Consider the following 12,915-nt stretch of genomic DNA (forward strand, 5'->3'; position numbering starts at 1 on the left):
AGTTTCTGTGCAGGAGACACGGCACAGAGGAGATTGATTGACAAGGTCTGCAGCCATTTAGGACACAGAACAGTGTGTGCTGTTTAAAAAAAAAAGCAGTATAATCGCTCTAAAAGAACGAGCGAAATCGGGATAGATGAACTGAGACATAGAAAGGGAAGACTGTCTTCTGTTCTGTTTGACAGGGATTTTAGGGGGTTTCAGGTTGAACATGGACTGCAGTAGGGTGGAATAAAATGTCACGTTCTATGCGGGTCTTGATCATGTTGCCAGATTACAAAAACAAAAAACATGGGTCTCTGATATTGTTCAGTGGACCGGACCAAACATAGAGGCGGGCCGGATCCAGCCCGCTGGCCGTAGTTTGCCCACCCCTGGTCTACGGACATTATGCAGGAAAATGAAGGCTCACTGTGCAGTGGAAATGACTTTGGAGTTTGTCATTTTCTTAACATTTAAAATTCTAATTCTGCTGATGACTTTATCTTTCAGCTCTGTATTATCAGACATTTGAAAGGTCAACTTTCCTTTTACACTTGTCCATATGTGTGCGCTCTTTATCCATGTTTGTTGCTAGTAGGAGAGAATCATTCTGGAGTTTAGTGTTTGTCTGAAGGATTTTACACACACACGCACCATTCTGTTGTGTGCTGTGGGCGACAGGTCGTACAGATTTGTAAAGATCCATGGAAATCCTGTCGTGGAAGCCCATGTTTGATCCATAATTAATCAAAACGACGCAAGATACTTGTTTAAACAATGTTTCAACAATCTCATTTAACACAAGCATAACTCATAGCAGTGTTCGACATAAGCGGTCATCCTGTTGTCCTAGACGACCAGAATTCACGGCGGACAACCAAAATGAACCTGGTGGTTGTCCGTGTGACAACCTGGTCTTTTATTCAACATTTTGGTATTTTTTGACTATTTTTAAAAGTTTTTGGGAAACAGACGTCTGACTTTTTAAGATAACATCGAGTGTGCACGAACGATGTCACGTGACTTCCGAACGAACCGAGTGCGCCCAAAGACAAGGAGAGTCAAGGCTGTTTTGGCGCGCGCTGCAACTCGAGAAGACGTAAAATACTATTTCATTGCTCATATTGATCATAATGTCATTAAAAATTAATCAGAAATAACTCAACAGTGATAAGAAAATAGAAAAGTACAAACAGGAATTCAGAAACAGAGGCTGTTGCAAATTTATGAAATGAACTGTAAACAGACGTCTATAAGTGCCTGCAGTCTTCTTCACATATCCAGAGAGGTCCAGATATCGTTCTATTAGTGATGATTTGCAACTTTGGGACAGGAAAAATTATTTTATGCCTTTTGAAATTTAACTTTTTACCCCTTTGAAAAATATTTTCTTGTAATACAACATTAAATTCTGTGGCCATCATTCTGCAAATTTTGATATAGCTTTTTGTGATACCTTCAAGCTTGCATTTACTTATTTTATCAATTATATCTAAATTTAATCTTTGTACTGTAGAAGAAATCAAGCCAAATTTGTGTGTTCAGGGTTATTTAGAACTAAAGTACATTACATTTTTTTTACATGAAGTGTTTTCAATAATAGGCCTGACGGAATCCTATTGCCCTACACCCGAGATTAGTGCATTTTTTCTGTTACAGCTTTTCTCTAGTGAGCTTGTCGGAGGACTAGAATTTATTAATATTTATTACCGTATTTTCCGGACTATAAGTCGCACCGGAGTATAAGTCGCACCAGCCCAAAAATGCATTATAAAGTAGAAAAAAACACAGATAAGTCGCACTGGACTATAAGTCGCATTTTGACGGGAAATTTATTTGACAAAATCTGAGACCAAGAACTAATAAGTTCCACAACCTCACATGACACAATCATAACAGACTGTTTATCTCATAATTTCGCAGTAATTCTTTCTCATACTTATTTATTTATTCCTTTCATGAAGCATCATTGGCCAACTAATACTTTGTTTTCATCCTGTATTTGTAGAAACAGTTGTCATTTTTATTGCATTTCTGAATCTATGAAATCATTGGAAAATAGAATATTATGTTTTTAGCCTTCAAGATATTACTGTAAAAAAGAATGCTGATTCTCTGAGTCACTTAACTTACTCTTAACACTTAACATACTTCATACATCAAATTGACCCAGGAACATCATTTCTGTTCCTCACAAATGAATATAACAGGAGGGTTAACAATGTATTTATTTCAATTTATTTCTAATATAAGTCGCTGCGGAGTATAAGTCGCACCCCTTGCCAAACCATGAAAAAAAGGGCGACTTATAGTCCGGAAAATACGGTACATGATGTCATGATTCTTTTGACACAGAAATGCCAAAGCAGTTGTCAATTTTTCAAAGCTTTGGACACAAAGGAGTCTCCCAGCAAATCCTTGAAGAGATTATTGAGCCAAGAATCATATGACAAAACTAAAAGAAAACGGGCATTTCACCAAAGCTGGACAGTCGGCAGGCCATGGCTAGAATATGATGAAAGCAGCAGTCTAATGTTTTGCTGTGTCTGCAAAGACAACAAGTACCACTTTGCAGACAGCAAATGTTCGTTGGCAGTTGGTTAAAGCTCCTTCCAACTGACATCGGTCACAAAACATGCTGAAAGTGAGAGGCACCGAAAGGAACTTGCTGCCCATGATGCTGCCAGCACACCACCAGAGGCCAGAATTGCAGACCAGATGTTGGCCAAAATTAAGAAAGACAAGCTGGACAGGACGTGCATCAAATTCTGCACTGTCCATGCGCTAGCCAAACATCACCACCCATACACAGACTTTGTCTGGCAAAACCAGCTGGACAGACTGAAAGGATTGGATGTTGGCAGTGAACGTGACAAAGCGGCTGCCATATTTGCACACCATATTGGGGAGGTCAGTAAAGTTGACATTTTTCAATTGTTTTTTTTATGTAATTTATTTGCTTTGGATTTATTAAAAGATCATACAAGTTACGTGTTTTAACAGGTTGAGCGGCTCGAGGTGATCAGACAAGTGACAACTGCCAAGTATATCAGTCTCATCATGGATGACTCAACTGATGTATCGGTAGAGGAACAGGAGATGGTGTATGTGAGAAGCTGCCATGCTGGAGTGGTGCATGTGAACTTCGTGGGCATTATTGCGACACCTAAGGCAGATGCTGAGGGCATAAAAAAACAGTCTGGAGGAGGCTACCACGAGCCGGCTGGACATCATACTTAGCAACATTGCCCACAAGCTGGTTGCCAAGGGAACAGATGGTGCTGCAGTTATGATGGGACGACATAATGGTGTTATCACTAGAGTCCGAGAGATGGCTCCCTCTCTTGTGGGCATCCATTGTTTTGCCCATCGCCTTGAGCTCGCAGTTAAGGATGTCATCCGGAAACCGCCTGGCTACGCAGCCTTTGATAAACTTTTGCCAGACTTGTACCACTTCTACCACCCGAGGTATAGTAATGCATTGTTTTTCTCACACTCTACTTATGTCTAAATAAAAGCAATGTTAACAATATTAAAATGGATTTGTTTTTTTTGTTTTTTTTTCAGCAATCTCAATTGTTCAAATCTGAAGGAGGCATGCAATGCTTCAGATGTAAAGCGTCTTGTCCCCACCAGAGTCGGTGGTACCAGATGGCTGCCACACACTTAACGCGCCTTGACCAATCTGTGGTCAACGTACCCAGCCTTGACTCTCCATTTATCACAAGTAGGTACAACTTCAGTGTGATAGCAAATTCTGTTTAATGTAGTTTGTGCAAGCCAATATTATATATTAAATGTCATTTACTTTCCTCACTCTGATTTCTTAACAGGTAAAGGAGACTGGCCAGTCGCAGATGCCAAGGCCAAAGCCAGGGGGCTGCACAACAAGCTCACATCACGCCATGTTATGCTTTTTGGCCACCCTCTCTGGGACATAGTCATAGTTCTGGCCCAGTTGTCTTTGTTTCTGCAGGCCAAAACCCTTGCCATTGCTGATATTGCAAATTACCTGGATTCCAAGGTGGCCATCCTTGAAACATATGCTGAGCAGTAAGTAATTGAATCTAGTTGATAGAATATATGAACATAAACATTCATGCAGTATGATCAATAAAGCTTGTACATCCAGAAAATTTGACTTCAGAAGTGTTATGTAACAGGGGGAGCCCTAAACTCGAGAAATTACTCAACGCCAATAACTTGCATGGAGTGTGACCTTGAGTGATGTAAGTGGAAGGAAGGACCAATGCATCAAATAAATCACTGGGTCTGTGTGCAGTGACCTGATAGAGAGCCTTCAACACCGCTTTGATATGGCTGAGCCATTGATTGCCGCGACGGGCTATATCAACAAACAAACCTGGCCATCTTCAAAGGAGGATTCCAAAGGTATTCCCTAATTATGACTGCCACAATGTTCTTAGTTGTTGAGCAGGCATATATATGTTGTTGATGATGTTATTTGAACTGTGGTGCAGAATTTGTTCAGAACCTTGTGGACCACTTTCGTCCCAATTGCTGGAGTGCTTCCAGACTCCAGTTGGCTCATCCGTGCTCCAGTTCCTGACCGTTTACTTCGCCTTTGCTCGCGCTCCTACGCCTGGCTGTGGATTTTGCCTCTGGCTCGTCTCTGGCTCGTCTCTGCTCTGTACCTGACCGAGTACCTCGTCTCTGCTCCTGCTCCTACACCTGGCTGTGGTTCCTGTCTCCGGCTCGACTCGCGCCTTTGACTGTCCCCCCAACCACGGCTGGATGAAGCTCGTCTGCTGGACTTTTATATATGTAGTTGTAGATTTAGATAAGTTAATTCTTCTCTATGAGTTCTGGTAAATCGCCTGTCCGTCCTGGGGGAGGATCCCTCCTTCATGTGGGCACCCCTGAGGTTTCTTCGTTTTTTCCGGAATCCGTTTTTTTTGGGAGTTTTTCCTTACCGCGAAGGGGGGTCTAAGGGCAGGGATGCCAGTATAGCTTAGTCAGTTTGTTAGTTCATTTTAGTATTTTCCTATTGAACTCTTTGTATTCGTGATCCTTTTAAGTTCATGTTTTACTTCGAAGCCCATCGAGACGACTGTTGTTGTGATTTTGGGCTATACAAATAAAATTGAATTGAATTGAATTGAATTTGGAGCCAGGTGGAGTAAAGACTGACCTCATCGCAGCTGAATGGACTGCATTGAAATCTCTAGTCGACAAAAGGTAGGTGCTTTTTAATTATCATACAGATTGTCTTTTGGATACCAATATGAGCCCTCTTAGTTATTGAATTAATGTCCAAGTTCACTGGCTGTCACCAGGCATCCCAATAACTCCAGTGACATGAGCTGGGCTTCCCTCAAAGAGTTTGGCCAGTGCGTCCCCAACTTGATGGAGCTGGTAGATCTGGTCCTCACCATCCCTGTGACATCCTCTGAAGTTGAGCGCTGCTTCAGTGTAATGAAGCAAGTCAAGACAGACTCAGCGGGGACTTGCTAAACATGTTGATAAGCATTGTCCTGCTGTCCCCATCAGAGGCAGCTTTTGATTCTCTTCCTGCAGTCCAGCATTGGTGGGAGGCCTGCCAGAGACGTGAGCGGCATCAGCCTCAGCAGACTAGTCGGACGTTGACGATGATGACATATCCCTTGAGGAACTTGTCTGTAGAGGCAGTTGATATATGTATAGAATAAATAAAGATGCAAGTACTGACATCTGAGTAGGTTTCGTTGCTGTTGAATATTGGCATCGAAGGACAACCAAAAATTGGGGAGGACAACCAAATATTTATTTTTCCTTATTTATTATTTTTCCTTACTAATGCTGCTCATAGTTGAGGAACCCCCCACTCAGCACAGACACAGGAGTGGAACCCCCACTGTGCTGGCTGTTGAAGACAGCCCGCTTCTGTCTCATTTTATCTCTTTCCTCTTCATCATTTGCTCTTCTGCCTCAGACTGAAGACAGTAGAAACGTCGGATGACACCCCTTCAGATGTTTAGAGGAGCTGCAGCAGGAGGTTCTGGAGGGTGTTGTGAGGACTTCCTCACAACTCCAGAGTCCAGCTGGTGAGTCTAGAGGAAGTTCGTGTGCAGAGCAAAGAATTTCTGAGGAAGGGGGGGCAGACATGAAGAGCATGCCGGCCTCCAAGAGCTGGTTCCACCGGTTCCTGAATCACTATAACCAAAGTTTGTGTCTCTGTATGGAGAAATGGCATCTGCTGAGGCAGATGGAAGATGTCCTGATACACTGAAGAAGATAACCGTGGAGAATATTGTCATCCGGATGAACGAGTGATGGATGAAACCGGCCTCTTCTGGAGGAAGAGTGACGATCCTGATGTGCCTTACAAAGAATGGTGCGGTGCATTCCATTGCTCTGAATAAATTAAAAACTCTTTATGTTGAGCAATATTCCAATGTTCTTTGAATAAATATTTTACAAAGCTTTTGAAGGGTTTAGATGAGTAAGGATCGGTGACGGACATTCTTCAGGCGCGGGGTGGGGGTTGTTTCTCTATATTTGTGGATTTGCTGGGGTCTCTGTCCCCTAAACCCTGTGAATATCCGGGGAAAACTATGATTATATATTACCTCTGGCACACTTAAGAAAGCGGAGCTCAGGTTTTTAGAGGAATACTCAGATGCATGAATGGATCAAAATACCGCTTTGGGGCTGTTTTTTTTTTTTTTTTTTTTGTGAGGAATAAACATTATAATAAACTTAAAAGCTCTAAAAGTTGTTCTGTTTGCAGAGCTGCTGGTTATGTCGACGCGAACATCACCAACCCAAATGTGGCAGGAGCTGTTCTGAGAAGGTTCTGGATTTCTCAGAGCTTAAACTGGGAGTCAGACTTTACTCTCAGTCAAATGCAGGGAGAAGTTTGTTCCTTTTCTAACCTTCATTCTGCTTGTCTGGTCTTTCTTCCCATCTGTAATTTGAAACGAACATTTCTGTTTGAATGTTGTGGGTGATATTTGAGATCTACAGCTTATTTGTTCTCAGCGATCGTCCTCCTTCAGTAGGTTCAATTTTATTTCTATAGCCCAACGTTACAACAGTCGACTCAACGGGCTTCATACCGATAATTGTATAAGAATATGAAATCAGGCATAAAATAAAATAGATAATTGCTAAACTAAACAGATTAAACTAAACTGGGCATCCCTGACTTTAGACCCTCCTCGGTAAGGAAAAAACTACAAAAAATGTATTCCATGGGGAAAAAAAGAAGAAACCTCAGGGGTGTCTACATGAAGGGGGGGATCCTCTACCAGGATGGACAGGCGATGTACCGTATCAAACACAACTACATTTTTTTAATAGTCCATCAGATGGGCTTCATCCAGATGGAACTGAGGGACAGCCAATTGGAAACTGGAATCACTCCTGCTCCCCTGAAGGGGAGGGGAATTGGGGGACAACACATGAATCGCATGGCATCAAACAGGCATGGAGAACTAAATGATGAATAAATGATCAAGAATAGAGAAGTAGATGAGAATAGAAGACACTACACCATACTTTCCCCAGCTTCTAGCAGCCTACCAACAACTGTTAATGGGAGAGATAAAAAAAGATTCAAAGTGGTTCCACAATAAAATCTGCTGCCAATTTAAAAAAAATTAAAAAAAGCTCAATTAGGTCTTTTCCAGGACGTTTTGTTGGATCCAGTTCTTGTAAAGTATGACCCACTTCATGAACTGTAAAACATACAAATGGAAAAGACTTTCCAAGGACTTTAGGAAGTTGTATAGGAAACTTTGTAAAGGGCATTCTAACTTTATCAAATTAAGAGCCAGAGGAAATAAAATGTTCATTGAAACAATGAAGAATTTCAGTTTTGGTCAGATCCTTGTTCCTCTGCCTTGTGTCCTCTGGCCTGATCTGCTGCTGTCGGTTTGATTTTCTCCACAGATCACTGACGGGAACTCCTGATGCACCTGCAGCTCCTCTCCACTCATCCAGTCTGGATTTAAGACCAGCGTTTCCAGCCTTTTCCTACAAGTCTGTCAGCTAACTTCCATAGGTATTGAACCAGCATCCTTTAGCAGAGTTCCTCTGGTGTTTACTGTATTTTATCAGATTTCTCTTTTGTCTACCAGATTCCCTCCTGGATCATCGTCGTTTTTTTTGGGACAGCAGTGACTCCTCACCACATCACTCCTCCTCTTTGACCACGACAGAATCAGGAGGAACCACTCATTACAGCAGCCAGTAGCATAATAAAAAATGTAATAATAAATAACATAAAATGTTGTGTTTATTGAAGGAAAATATCCCCCATTTTGAAATGTTGTTTGGAACAAACAAAGATTTACATTACTTTAAGTTGACTTTTAATAAAACATTGATTGAGATGAACAGTAAGGTGAGGTTTAGTTGATCAGAAGCAGGTTGGATCACTTGAAATCATAATTTGAGCCGAAACAAGGTTTTCTAAAATTGAAATCATTGTACTGTTTCAGAATTTAAAAAATGAAAGGATTTGAGGATGTAGCTGTTTTCACCTGCATTACTACATAATTAAAAACCGTTAAAAGACAAGTAATGTTTCTAAAAATGTAAAATAGAATTGTACTTTGAAGATGTTTTAACTGGATGTTTTCAGTCAAAGGTGTTAAACTTCCTGGGGGGAAAGCTGCTGTTTGTGGGAGAATAACAAATGTTTTTTTATACAAACACTTAAAAACCCTTTTAAGTAAAACAAACAACCCTTCATTGGGCAGAAATGCACTTCCTCATTCATTTCTGCTTAAAACCAGAGAACCCTGTTCTACACCATAAACTGATGGAACAAACATGAAGAACATTTCTGGAACTGAGAACCATCAGATTAAAAATAAAAAAGGGTTTAGGGGGTGAAATGACTTATTCAGAGGGGCAACCGTATTCTCTTGTTGTTTTCTTTTTAAAGTTCAGCTATACGTGTGTAAAACTATAAGGCATAAAGTCATAAAATAGTAATAAAACATTCAATCAGCTTACATGTGTTTACACGTGCTTCTTGGAGTAGCTTCCCATAAAGTCCTTCTTGAAATAGTAATAATTTATAATTAATTGTAATTATTATCGCCAAAATTTTTATTTTTATTTTAGACACGTGCTGGGAAAGCTAAATAAAGTGTGACGCAGATATTTTTTATTTTTGAGTTTTTTTATTTCAGGCTGATAAAAATCAACAGTTTTTTAATTAAACCGTTTTAACGAAAATCTAGTTTTTGAGACAAAAATACCTGAAACTTACCTTTTCCAAACTTGAATTGTAAGTTTTCTATTAATTGGTAATAGCTAAAGCTAGCTCCTTTAAATTAAGGGTCACGTTTTTACAATCTGCGCATGTGCACCTCGTCGTTTCGAGTCGCGTGGAATTTTACTTTTCCTCAGCAGACGTCGACGGTAAAATGGGTAAAGTACGTCTGTTTTCGTCCAAACTTTCTTTCAACTTTCCCAGTTTTGTATAATGTTTGGGGTATTAATTATCTGAATCAGTAAATAAATAAAAAAACGAATATTTTATGTCTCGGGCTCCGCGTGCCAAAGCTAACATGTAAGCTAGTGGGCAGTAATTAGCGACTTTTTCTCGTCGAAAAGTTACAAAACCGAATTTTAACTTTGCTTACCGCATTTTAGATGTTTTTTGAAAAACGTTCTACATAGAACGATGGACAGACGTCTTGTAATGGTGAGGTATGTTGCCCTAATGATGAAGATATACTTTTTGGTGTACTTTTTAAACTCTACTAATTTGAACTGTACTAATATTTACTGATAAATCTAGTTTTTTTTGTTAATTTATTGTAGGTTATTTAAAAAAATACATCCCACGTAAATAGGTCTTTTGCGGGGGAATTTCATACTGCGTGTCCAGGAAAGAGGGTGTATTTTCACCTCCTTTCGCTAGAGGGCGCTGTGGGCCTTCAGTTTGTTTCGAGTCAGGATCGAAATTATATTATTTTAAGAGCAATGATCGATTTTTGTCTAGTTAATCACACAGAATAATTTCTACTGAGGTGGGAGTTAAACACATGATATGAATGTATATAAAGACGTTCTTAAAATGGTTTTTTTATGTAGTTGTTGCTTCATGTTTTCCAATAGGACTAGATCATACCACGTGTCCCGGAAGTAACACGAAGGCTTCTTTATCGTCTTTAGTTTTTTCAAATGCTACCGCTCAGTGATTTATTCCGTTTTCACGATTAAAGTTATTCATTGCTTTAAGTTATAGAAATGTAGATTTAACGTTTATTTGGACATTGTATAACCTTGAGTTAGATTTGTAGAAAGCAGAATGACTTGGTTTCCTCTGCCTAGTGGTCGGTATCGCTTCTCGGCCTTTTGGCTAAGATCAAGTGTAGTATCTGTTCTTATCAGTTTAATATCTGATACGTCCCCTACCCGGGGACCATATATTAAATTGATTTTTGGAACAGGGAGATGGAATAGGGGCTTGCTCCGTCCACTCCACGCATCGACCTGGTATTGCAGTATCTCCTGGAACGGTGCACCCCCCCTTTGTATCAAATATAATATCTTATAGATCTCAAAGTCACACGCATTTGGTGGTGAATGCTTATGGGCTCAGTTATGATGAGCTGTAGACAGTTTAATACTAGTGCTATCTTAGATGACCCCACCCTTACGTTGACGTGTTCACTCTACCATGACAAAGGTAGATAAAGGTGGAAAGATTTCATGTAATCCATGGACACCAGTGAGGTTCACAAATCATTGAAGAAAAAAGGTTCAGTGCACTGTCTAGTGGGTCTAGATGACCCAAATCCCAATGGTAAAGTGCCTAGGATAGCACAAGGGTTAAGTAGGTGGTGCACTTTGATGAGCTGAATCACCAATGCTTCAAATTTTTTTCTTTTTTTTTAGTGTTTCTGAATCAGTTTTTTTTAATTGAAACATAATCATTACAAATCTCTCGCAGACACAGGCACACAATGATGCAAGGCACAGCTCTTCACAAAAACTAAGAACAAAAGAAAACAATAATGTATAAATATATAAAAAATATAAAACTTTCAGCATAAATTAAGATACAAGGCAAACGACAATCTGGACCCCAAGATCTGTAACCACTCTGTAGCAGAATTACAAATGTCATCAAGGACTTAAGTTGTGAATACATTTCAATGAGTATAAATACAGTCTGACTTCATTTTTTCCACTTTTTCTTATGAATATGATATTTTCCCAAAATCAGGAGGATGTTGACTAATTTTGTTGTCTCTTTTGACAACTTACTGTTAAAAAAAAAAATCTTTTACTATGAATTGTATAATGGTAATTCTTTGACTAAGCCAATTATGAAAATTTTGCCAGAATTTTTGGATCACTGGACATGAAAAAACAGGTGTCTGGTTGTTTCTGTGGCTGTATGACAGAAATCACACGGATCAACCTCAAAAGCCAAATCTACTTCTCAACCTCTCTACCGATGGGTAGTAATTGTTTATAATTTGGAACTGCATTTCTTTAGTTTTGGGGATCACTGGCCATTTCATGAATTTCCATAATTGAGCACCCGATGTGACAGGTGTCTCTTATTTTATATTTCACTTTTCTATTAAAGTCATGGTAAAATTTACGTATAAAAGGATTTGTTTAGGTATTTATTATCACCTTTTTTCCCACTAAGTTTTATTTCTTCTATTAATAAATTTGGTAGTTTAATTCGAACATTTGAAGACAATATTGCATTTTGTATTAAATGTATTAAAGCAATTGGAATTTCTCTGCAGGTTTTCTGAAATTCCTTGGTTGAACATTCAATATCATATTTGCTTTTGAAGTCTCTTAACTGAAGAATTTCTCAGTTTGAATCAAGAATATCACTTACAAAAAGAATCTTGTGGTCAAACCAATTTTGATAAAACAGTAGCCACGGTTACATGGGCAAAATATCTTGATCTGATCAATGGTCGGATTAAAATTCAACCGTGCACATGGGATCAGAAAACCTTTTTCCGATTAGAAGAAACGTTCACATGGGTCACACTTTCGGTCGGAATAAACCATTTGGGCATGTGCAGTAGTGTTGAAAATACAAGAATAAGGAAATGAGTCCCACAGTAAACAAACCTTGCTGTCGTATATATTTATGCAGCAGCTCGGTAATATACGAGACGATCTTCTAAACGTGCTTTTATTAATGTTATGAATATTATGAAGCGCCGGTTCGCTCATCAGTTTATTTTTTATCCGTGTGGTTGGTGCTTTTTGGTGGAAAAACGGAGCTCCCAGGAGAGGCTAACACGCGCTAACAACATTAGGCTTGTGTGATGAACATAAACTCATGGGGGATATGCCGCAATCTGCATCTTGGCTGCACGTAAATATGTGGGAATAACATCAGCCTTTATTTTGTCGAGACACGACTAGAAACACAAATGCATGTGATTGTTTGAACGGTTTCTAAGGACTGAGCAACATTCTTCTTTGAAAAGTTCGCACACCGCCCCAAAGCCGCTGTGAGCTGGAAGTCCGAGCTCTGCTTGAACACACGGTTCTCCTGACAGCAGCTAACCGAGAGCGGCGGGACGGATCGCTGTCACACACAAACAACAAAACGCACACGTAACAATGCATGCTCCCTCCCATCAAACACAAAGTTAATAATCCAGCTGCTCAGAGACACAGTTCGCTTGGTCCACTGGCACACGAGCCAGGACCACGCAGGGTCCAGACGTCACGGGTCACGAAGCGCTCCTCCCCGGCATCCCCCTGGTGAGGGGTGTAAGAGAGCGGAGAGCTGGAGAGCCAGAGGGGCGAGAGCGGAGCGGCGCTTCGCACCAGGCGTCCGCAGAGCTGCTGGTCGGTCCTGTTTGAGCTCCAAAGCTTTCTCTGGAGCGAAACACCGTCTATGCATGACGTTAAACCAGAGCAGAAGTGACACACGATCGGAATGAACCGTTTACATGAACAACGATCGGATCAACAATCGGT

The 12,915-nt window shown here is 40.2% G+C and overlaps 1 protein-coding gene, 1 long non-coding RNA gene and 1 other non-coding gene across 6 annotated transcripts in view; all 3 read left to right on the forward strand.

Annotated features, from left to right (window-relative positions):
• Positions 1–5,034: 5,034 nt before the first annotated feature.
• Positions 5,035–8,322, forward strand: LOC105358288. 2 transcript variants are annotated; one of them, XR_911970.2, is made up of 5 exons: positions 5,035–6,026; positions 6,167–6,316; positions 6,713–6,839; positions 7,876–7,987; positions 8,064–8,322. It is a non-coding gene; the product is annotated as an uncharacterized LOC105358288 (long non-coding RNA). The 2 variants fall into 2 exon arrangements; XR_002289278.1 differs by having other exon boundaries at positions 6,713–6,775.
• Positions 8,323–9,237: 915 nt separating this feature from the next.
• LOC101166485 (mitogen-activated protein kinase kinase kinase kinase 5) overlaps positions 9,238–12,915 on the forward strand; it is a 75,779-nt gene continuing 72,101 nt past the window's right edge. For 2 of the 3 annotated variants that reach the window (XM_023961682.1, XM_023961683.1), the window contains exon 1: positions 9,238–9,371. The gene's annotated coding sequence lies outside the window, so the exon portion shown is untranslated. The remainder of the gene's footprint in view (positions 9,372–12,915) is intronic. The other variant, XM_023961684.1, reaches the window with a different exon arrangement.
• Positions 10,284–10,474, forward strand: LOC111948538. Its single transcript, XR_002874551.1, has one exon. It is a non-coding gene; the product is annotated as a U2 spliceosomal RNA (small nuclear RNA).

The sequence above is a fragment of the Oryzias latipes genome, chromosome 13 (genome assembly GCF_002234675.1).
Source record: "Oryzias latipes chromosome 13, ASM223467v1".
NCBI classification, from domain to species: Eukaryota; Metazoa; Chordata; class Actinopteri; order Beloniformes; family Adrianichthyidae; genus Oryzias; species Oryzias latipes.